The following is a 10,183-nucleotide window of genomic DNA, read 5'->3' as shown; positions in this document are numbered from 1 at the left end:
CACTGGTTTCCTCTGAGGCCATGTCTGTCAGAGTCAGGGCTGTCCCCGAGAACTGAGAAGACCCAAAATGCTAAATTCTAGAACATCTTAAACAGCACTAGGCACCTTTGTGGACAAGCAGGACGGGTTAGGAATGGAGAGGCAGGGACGTAGCCATGGTTGTTGGTCCTGTGAAGGACTTCTCCCAGGCTTCACGAACTTGATTTGGGTCGTTCATCCCCTCCTCTGTGCGCCTGCTGTTGTCCAAGTATGCAAGAGGATTATTATACAACATCATAAAAACAACCTTTAGACATGCAAATTCATTTTGGGATCCAGAAAAGATCTTGGCTAAACAATCCTTTCCTGAACGTCCCCGTTGGAGGAAGCTGTGAATTTTAGACTGAGTTGCCTTTATTGAATAAAATAGAATTCACTGGTGTCGAAATTCTTTTGACTTAAGTAAATACCAATTGTGAAGCCTCACTCTGAATTCAAAATGCACAAGGCTCCACCGACTGAGATATTAATGAACTCGTCCAACACGGCCCTTGCTCCAAAGAGAGTAGGGACGACTTCGGGGGTAAACGAGTGGAAATGGCTCAGGTTACAGATTCAAGTTGCTCACTGATGTGTCCCACCGCGGAAGAAGTGACACAAGCTTTTATAGTCTCAAAATAAATCATAAGTCAATACAGGTTTTTTTTTTTTAATGATATTGGCGGGAGCGTGAGGTAAAGGGCTACATGCCAGGGAAGAATCTTCTAAAAGTCTTAGGTGTCGACATTGTTAGCTTTAGGGTTAAGTTGAAGGAGGCTACAGGTTTACTCAGTTTAATGATACATCTGAGAAGGTTACTTACTAGTCCCGGGAATGTTAGGTCGTGTACAAAAGGTAAATGATTATTAAAAGGACTAAAATAACCCAAGATAAAGTTAGTTCTCAATCTGCCACACACTCCGTCTTTCTACAGTCAGGACACTCTATACAACAGTTACAGGGTCTTTAAGATGGCGACAGCTCAGCCAGGAGGTGGTGGCGCACGCCTTTAATCCCAGCACTCGGGAGGCAGAGGCAGAGGCAGGCGGATCTCTGTCAGTTCGAGGCCAGCCTGGTCTACAGAGTGGGTTCCAAAGCTATGAGAAACCCTGTATCAGAAAGAAAAAAAAAAGTTAGAGACAGCTTCTCCAGAGAACCAGTGTTCACAGGTAATGGGTAGGAGGAGACAGCCATCGCATGAAGCATAGAGGTCCTTTTCTTTGCAGGGTAACCTGAACGTACTTCCCATAGACAACAACGACCCCAGGGGTACAGTCACTGAGGCCTTAGCCAGCCTCTGCTTTCATTAGTTACCAGCGGTGGCCACTGCTTTATTCTTAACCGGAGCAGCATTTGCTGGAGCAATATTTATCCCAGCAGTCTGCAAAAGGGGAAGAGTCCACCACATCCTTTGAAGGTCTCCCCCCCAGCAAGCCAGGGCCAGTGGCTTCCTCCTCCTTTAACTCCGCCTCCCTTTATGTTCCCAGACCAGCCAAAGGCCAAGGCCTTTTCATTATTTTCCGTTTCCTCCTCAGGAAATTATATGATTATAATAAAATACCAAAAAGAATAGAAACTACATTTGCCCTTCCTTAGCAGACGCTATTTTTAAAGCACTTTTGTGTCTGGTGTCTTATATGAATCATTCTCAGGTCTTCACTACCAAGGGTAATATTTATTCCTTTTTTAAAATCGTCATCGTTTTAAAGGTGTTAAAAATTACTCACAGCCCTTGTGAAAGCAGTGAGGATGTCTGTATTCAGAACCACCTCGATAGCTTCTAGAACAGCTCAGGGGGCTCTCACAGAGGGAAAATGTGGGTCCAACGCAATACAGTGAGAACAAGTCGGGATTTAGATGCAGAGAGCCTGTATGTGCTTGTGTATGTATGCGTACATGTATAAAGTCACTAAGAGCAGACACGGGACTGGGATTCAGTGGGAGGGCATTCTAGCTCAACTGACCTGATAGGATTCTTGCTGAAGGCAGGGAAGGTGGGAAGACACCTCCTGGGGGCTGTAAAGGATGACAAAGCAGATCAGGCTTCCCAAACAGGAGGCTTCTGGATAAACAGAATCAACAGAATTCTTTGCTCCAGGGTTGAGGATGGAACCCAACACCTTGCGTGTAGCAAACACAGAATCCTGTCTCTGAGCTCCTCCCAAATTACTCTCCCCATCCCAACACACAAGCTTTAAAACAGGATTCTTGCTAATATGGGACCCTAAAGGCTTGAGACTAAAGTTCACAATTTGACCTGTGAAGCAAAGGGCTCAGAGATGCTGACGAGTTTGACAAAATAGAACCCACCATCCAAGGTCCCTTCTGAACGTATTTCTCTTCAGGCCACTTTTGTTTACGAAGGACTAGCTAGATACTCCTTGGCATTGTTGTCTGGCATAGATTGTTGTGTGGGATATTATATGGGATTTCCCAGTGATCAGGCATTTAACGAAGAGGATTTCTAGAAAGGTAAAAGAAAAAAAAAACCAACTAATGGTTGTGAAGTATTATCTGAGTCCATAGGGCACCTCAGATTGAGTTTGTATGGCCTGGTACTGAACATCGGAGTAATCTAAAGGTAGCTGTATTGCTTGCCTATTCTGTTTGTATCCAGGCCCCACTCTGGGGAAACGGCAGCTTTCACGCAATCACCAAGTGAGGAGGGGGTAAAGTAGGAAAAGGAAGCTTTGGTTTGCAGCGCTGCAGTGGGTGTGGGTGACAATGGGGGACCGAGACTCCACACTGTGGGGTGCTTCAATGGATGTGGGTGGAAATGGGGGACACTGAGACTCCACACTGTGGGGTGCTGCAGCAGATGTGGTGACAATGGGGACACTGAGACTCCACACTGTGGGGTGCTGCGGTTTCCCCCTGAAACAAGATCTTTCCGTGCAGTCTCCTTGTTGGTCAAAAATAAAGCAACCTCTGCACTTTGAGATTTGTCCCGGCATCCTTGCCCAGTCTCTGTTATTCTTCGCTCTGGTTAGATTTCGACTAATCATTTACACGGTGCATGTAGTACTTTGGTCTGTGTAGGACGCCACCATGGAACGTCTTCTGCTGAGTGGCCTAAAGGAGAACTGATGTATTTTTTTCACAGTTCTGGCGACTAGCAGACTCCCTGGTGTCGGAAAGTCTGCTGCTCCTCCCCGTTTTCTGAGTGGGAAAGGGCAGGCAGCTCTCTGGTGTTTCCGTCTCAGGGCACCAACGCCATTATGGGGCTCCATCCCGCGACCAAAGGCCACACGTACATCCTCACACCATTTCCTCGAGAATCAGAACTTCAACTTATAAATTTCTGGATAACAAAACATTCAGACCACAGCAAGAGAAGTAATTTATCAGAAAGATGCCTTGAGTTTGCTTGTTGGAACCTCACTTCCCATGCCCATGTACCTAGGGAAACTCAGAATTGTCTTTCAGACTACAAGATGAAGTCAAGAATTCAGCAGCAGACTTTGCCGCCTTGGTACAACTGACTGAGGTGGATTCCTGTCCTATCTTGGACCCAAGGTCTCCCAAGGTTGAGTTTACTCAACCTGCCTGCTGGGAAGTGAGCGTTACACCCAGCTCTGAGCCCCTACCCCTTAGACACCAGCTAAACATTCACTCCATAACTTCAGCTGGGCTGCAAAAGCCTTAGGGTCTAGTCACAGTGGACACATTCCTACAGCCATTCCAGTCAAAGCCTTGATAATAGTGTTTCTAATTGTGTCCTTTTCCAGGAGATTCTCCAGGGCATTCAAGCAAGCCACTGTACTGAAGCGAGAAGACTGCTCCGGAATTCCTCCAGTGTTGGAGGGATCAGGAAGAGAGAACAGACCAATATTTTGTTTCTTTTTTACAATAATGTAGCATCTTAGCTTCAAAGAGCTATCAACTGTGCAGACAAAACCATAACCTTTCTGTTGCTGGTAGTTCCTTCCAGGGTAATGATCTCCAGCTACCAGCTTTGAGAGCCATTAGCTTCCCTGCTACAGGCCTGGAAATGTCAGCCCGGTCCAGTGTGGTCTTATAAACGTTAATTTTAGCTGTCAACTTGACCGAGTGGGAGATTCCAGAGAGCTGGAGTGTATGACCTCTGGGTTTGTCTACGTGTCTCTGTGAGTTTTTGGGAGAGTAGTATACTCAGGGAGACTATAACTTCAAGTGGTGATCCGGAAAAAGTTACTTTCGGTAAAGGAGAAAAGGGCTACCTAACAGTGCTCCAGGAATGTTCCAGTGCATGCATGGCTCAAGGCAGAGCCCACTCCTGACCTGCCACTCCTCTAATCATTCCATAGCTCAGGAAGAAGCCCGACTGCGGTATTAGATACTGAAGCGCGCACTACAGAAAAGTGTAACATCCCTGGATACCTCACAGTAGAAGAAAACATGGAAATCCTAGAACATAGCTGAAAGGACTTTTGTACAGACAAAAACCAGCCGGTGATACCTTGGTGACTTTACTGAAGTCAGTTAATACCATAATAAATACTTCAAAGCCAAAAGAGGAGGAGGGTGAAGAGAAGGAGGAAAAGAAGAAGGAGACAGGAAGAGGAACGGGGAGGAGGAGGCCTTCCTTTTGCCTCTACTCCTTATGACTTACATAGTCACATAGTGTCAAGACAACTTGCCACCCCCATGGTGGAGTTACCCTATCTGAGCTTAGCCAGGCAGATGGCTGTGCAGCATCCTCTCTTTGGATCCAGAGTAGAATCTGATGGCTCTGCTGATTGCTGTACTGCCCAGGGCTGCCTTCAATAGGACTAGGTGGAGGATGGGGGTTTGTTCTTGTAATACCTCCTGCTCCTGGAAGTCACTTGGGATTTGCGTGCTTGTTGTGCTTGTTGTGTCTGTGTCTAGCATTTGGGTTCAGAAAAGCCATTGCAAGTGTAGGTGTATTTGTTACTTTTCCATTGTGACAAAGTAGCCTCACCCAGAACAAGGGAGAGTTTGTGGCTATGGTTACATAGCTTCTGCTTGCAGAGGGAGAAGAGGCGGTCATGCAGTGAGGTACGGCAGCAAGCAGCAAGCATGGTGGCAGGAACAGGAAGGCAAGAGCTCATGTTTTTCAACAGCAAGCAGAGGGTGGAAGGAGGGTGGGCTCTGTATTCTCAAAGCTCACTTCTAGTGACAGTACTTCCTCCAATAAGGCCATACCTTCTAACCCAGCCCAAACAGCACCAACTGGGAACCAAAAGTTGGGGGACGCTTATCATTCAAACTTCCACAATAGATAGGCCCAGTGGATTATTTGACATCCACATTTTATTTGACTAATTAAGACAAATAATCCTTTACTATAAGCCCCCTGAGAGAGCAATTGAGATCATATGAGTGGGATAGCCTCAGGCTTGTTACGCATTTGGCTGGGTCCACCTTGATCCTTACACCAGGACTTCAAGGGTAAGAATCTGTCCCCCAGGTGAAAAAAATAAAAGCATTGCTATACTTTGTCATCTGCCTTCTGCAACACTAGGACCTAATCAGGTTGGTAGCTGCCAGGAAGTCTGATGACCAGGCTGTCGTCAGGCCCAGACCATCCAACCAAGGATGCAAGGACAATAGGAGCAGAAGCAGGTGTTGGTGTTCGGTTGGAACCTCCAGCTTGCTCTGGGAAGCCCCTTTTCTGTCTCTCCTAACCCTGTCCCCAGAGACTCTCCAACACACTCTAGCTGGGTACAAACCCAGCTTGTGGGGGACAGGCCATCATCCTGAGCCTACAGGGTATTTAAGGTCCCTCCCTCCTTTAGCTCACACTTGTAGTTTTTTTTTTCTGCCCCTTGCCCACCTCTCCTCGATCCCTGGGGCCAGAGGAGTCACCCGGGAGTTGCTTTGCTCAAATATGCCAGCTCTTTTGCCTTTTCAATTAGGCTTGATCAGTCTTACTGCATTGGTAGAGAAACCTATTACCAGGGTCCAAGAAAGCCATTAGCAGGTGAGGGCTGCTGAGGGAATCCATAGGAGAAACCATTGCTCACAATTTGGTAATAGAATAGGACACACTATTATGGGATGGATGACTTTGTAAAGAGAGATGGGCAGCGTACTATGAGCACTGGGTGATTTCATCACAGGGATGAAATTTATACCAGCATTATTTCCAAGAGGGGCAGCTGTGGAACTGAAGCGGCGTAAGGGAACAGAGCCAGTGACAACTGGGAACACTTCCGATTTCCCAGATAAGTGACCCACAATGCTATGCGGCTGAACGCTCTCCAACTTAGAAACTGAGCTTCCTTCTAAATACCTGAGAGGAAACTGAATTTCCTTTAGAGGCCTCATTTCTGGGACTGAGAACAAGGTGTTTTGTTTGTTTGTTTTGTTTTTGTTTATTAAATTCTGACTAAAACAACTTAAACCATGAGTGTTTGGACAATACCTAAGTTTACATGCCTATTTAGGTCAGAGGAATTAATATATATATATATATATATATATATAGTCATTCTTAAGAAAATTTCCAAATTCATATCATTTCTTAATAAGCTATGGCTCATTGTCCCAGTACCAGTACCTTTAGATACCCTGTAAGCATCCACTAGAACTTGCAAGCCAGCATCTTTCAGGGAAAATGTCTTTTTTAAAAAAAAAAAAAATTATTTATTTTATGTACATTGGTATTTTGCCTGCATGTATCTCTGTGTGAGGGTGTCAGATCCTGGAGTTACAGACAGTTGTTAACTGCTATGTGGGTGCTAAGAACTGAACCCAGGTCCTCTGGAAGAGCAGCCAGTGCTCGTAATCTCCAGCCCCGGAAAATGTCTTGAAATGCCCTCAAACTGGCAAAATTAGAAGTGAATGGAAAGAAAAAGCAGGATGTGCCTGCTTCTGGGTATGACGGAGGAGAGGGTTTCTTGTAGCTACTAGGGGGAGCATAATCAGAGGCAGGGACATTTGGGAGAGTCCAGCGTGAACATGACCCTGGGATGGCTATGTGAGAAGAGGTGAGAGGGGAGAGCCAGGAGACCAGGACGCCAAGGGGCCAGGAGGGTAAAGGGTAAACAAAAAGACCAGGCAACCAAAATGGCTGGATTATATAGGGAAGAGCAGCCCAGGCCCTGGGCTGGAGAAGTTCAGGGTAGTGGGCACGGTCTGCCAGCCATACCCTGTATCAGGGACTGAGGGATGCTGGGAGACCCTGGCAGCCAGTTCTGCTTTGATCTGTTTAAACAGCACCTCAGCCATTTGTCCCAGGTTTGAGGCCTAACATGAAGCTAGCTTTAAAATAATTGCATACTGTAAAAAGAAATACGAAAGTAGACATTTAGAGGCAAGAGATAAAAGGTAGAAACCCATAGCTTCACAAAGTCCCACTATCTGGCGACAGCACACACTGGCTTGGCGGGTTCAAACAGCCAAGGTCGTCTGAGGCAAGACAGCTTTGGTTTTCTGAATCAAAGCGACAGACGCCTGCTCCAAGAGCCTTCCTCCCTCTTTCAACTGCCCTGGATCTCTAGGGAAGGTAGGTCAGTAAGTTTACAAAGCCGAATCAAAAGCAATTATTGCTAAGACCTTTGCTCCTTGGTCTCTGCAGAGAGGTCTCTGAAAGGAAAGGAGGAAGGAGGAATGGGACGAAGGAAGGAAGGAAGGAAGGAAGACGGGGAGACAGAGGAAGGGGTTCAGATTCTTTCAGAATTATCAACAAAGTTGACAAAGGAAAGTCAGCATTCAGAAGTCGCATCTGAGGAACGGCAGGGTGGGGGCCCCCCTGCAACCTGCTGTTTTCCTATCTAAGCAGACTGCAGGCATTTGGGGTGGGGGTTCCTGTTTGGTCGCAGGCTTTGATGTGGTCAGATTGTCTCTAAAGAATAGCTGGCCTGGGTAAACACACAGGTTCTGGGTGGAGTCGTGAGAATCAGTTCTGCCAGAAGGGGTCTCACAGCGGAAGAGTCAAAGCTGCGGGTATCCTGACCAAGAGGCCCACTGCCAGTCTGGTGCCCTTAGGAGCTTGCATGCCAACTCTGTTTCTCTTAGATCGATAGGTAGATTTTAGGATTGGGAGGTGTAGCTCTTTGGTAAAGTGGTTGTCGGGCACATGCTAGTCCTCTGAGGTCCAGCGACAAAAGCAAAGTAAAATGAACAAACCCTTTCTCGGTCCTGAGCCAAGGACCTGCCTGGGAGGGGAACCCCTGCTCTGCTGGGAGGGAAACCCCTGCTCACGGGTACAGTGTGGCTCATTTTTGAACTGCCCTTTTCATGGCTGTGACTGAGCGCTGGAGATTGTGGACTGCTCTCATCCAGCCCCTTCAGGACTGGGCTGGGTGGCTTTGTGTCAACTTGACACAAGCTAAAATCACCTGAGAGGAGAGAACCTGTGTGGAACAAGGGGAACACTCCTCCAATTGCTGGTGGGAGTACAAACTCGTACAGCCACTTTGGAAAGCAGTATGGGGGTTTCTTGGAAAGTTGGAAACCAGTCTACCTCAAGACCCAGCAATTCCACTCTTGGGCATATACTCAAAGGATGCTGAATCATACCACAAGAACACTTGCTCAGTTATGTTCATAGCAGCATTATTTGTAATAGCCAGAACCTGGAAACAACCAAATGCCCCTCAACCGAAGAATGGATAAAGGAAATGACGTATATTTACACAATGGAGTACTACACAGCGGGAAAAAAAAAAAACACAATATCTTGAAATTTGCAGGCAAATGGATGGAACTAGAAAAAAATTATTTTGAGTGAGGCAATCCAACCCAGAAAGACAAACACTCTATGCACTCATAAGTGGATATTCGATGTGAAGAAAAGGATAACCAGGCTATTACCCACAACCCTGAGAAGCTAGGTAACAAGGAGGACCCTCACAGAGACATGCCAGGATGATTCTGGGAAGGGGAAATAGAGAAAATCTCCTGAGTAATTGGGGAGGGGGGTGTAGAGGGGTGAAGGGGAAGAGGAGAACATGAGGGGACAGGATGGTTGAGTTGGGGGAGGAACAGAGAGGGAGAGAGTAAGGAAAGAGATATCTTGATAGAGGGAGCCATTATGGGGTCAGGGAGAAACCTGGTGTTAGGGAAATTCCCAGGAAACCACAAGGATGAGCCCAGTTAAGACTGCTAATAATGGAGAGGGTGCCTGATCTGACCTTCCCTGTAATCAGATTGATGACTACCCTAATTGGCATCATAGAACCTTCATCCAGTAGCTGATGGAATCAGATGCAGAGACCACAGCTAAGCACTGAGCCTAGTTCCTGGAGTACAGTCGAAGAGAGGGAGCAGAGATCATATGAGCAAAGCAGTTAAGATGGGGAACCCATAGAGATAGCTGGCTGGAGCTAGTGGGAGCTCTCTGACTCTGGACTGACAGTGGTGGAATCTGCATAGGACCAAACTAGGCCCTTGGAACGTGGGTGACAGTTCTGTGGCCTGGGTAGTCTGTGAGGTCCCTGGGAATGGGTCCAGGATTTATCCTTTGTGCATGAACTGGCTTTTTGGAGCCCATTCCCTATGGAGGACTACCTTGCTCAGCCTTCCTCAACTTGATATGCTATACTTTATTGATTCCCCATGGGAGGCCTTACTCTTTTTGAGGAGTGGATGAGGGGGTTGACGGGGGAGGGGGAGGGGGGAGGGAGAGGGGGGTGAGTTGGAGGAGGGGAGGGAGGGGGAACTGTGGTTGGTATGTAAAATAGAAAAATCCTTTTAAATAAAAAAATAGAAAAAATATTGAATATCGTCATGGAATGTATTAAGTACTTTCTAAGGTTATGGAATATAAAAATTTTCCCAATCCAAAAAGAAAGAAAGAAAATATCTCCATAAGATCAGGCTGTAGTAGGCCTGTAGGGCATTTTCTTATTTAGTGATTGATGGGGGTGTGCCCAGTCCATGGTGGGTGGGGCCACCCCTGGGCAGGCAGTCCTGGGTTCGCCAAGAGAGCAGGCTGAGCAAACCATAGGGAACAAGCCAGTAAGCAGCATCCCTCCATGGTCTCTGCATCAGCTCCTGCCTCCAGGCTCCTGCCCTGTTTGCGTTCCTGTCCTGATGTCCTTCAGGGATGACCAGTGATGGGGTAGTGGAAGTGAACCTCTCCTCCCCAGGCTGCTTTGGTCATGGTGTTTTGTCACAGCAACTGTGACTTTCCCTCAATTTAATTCCATTCTAAATTCCTACTGGATAACCCTGTGAAGTATAGAAACCAGAGGAGGGAGGGAGAGAGGAGGGAGAA

This window comes from Alexandromys fortis, unplaced genomic scaffold, assembly GCF_014885135.2.
Source record: "Alexandromys fortis isolate MF-2015 unplaced genomic scaffold, M_Fortis_MF-2015_v1.1 scaffold_3, whole genome shotgun sequence".
NCBI lineage: Eukaryota > Metazoa > Chordata > Mammalia > Rodentia > Cricetidae > Alexandromys > Alexandromys fortis.
The sequence above is the reverse complement of the archived record's forward strand: the minus strand, read 5'-3'. Positions refer to the sequence as shown.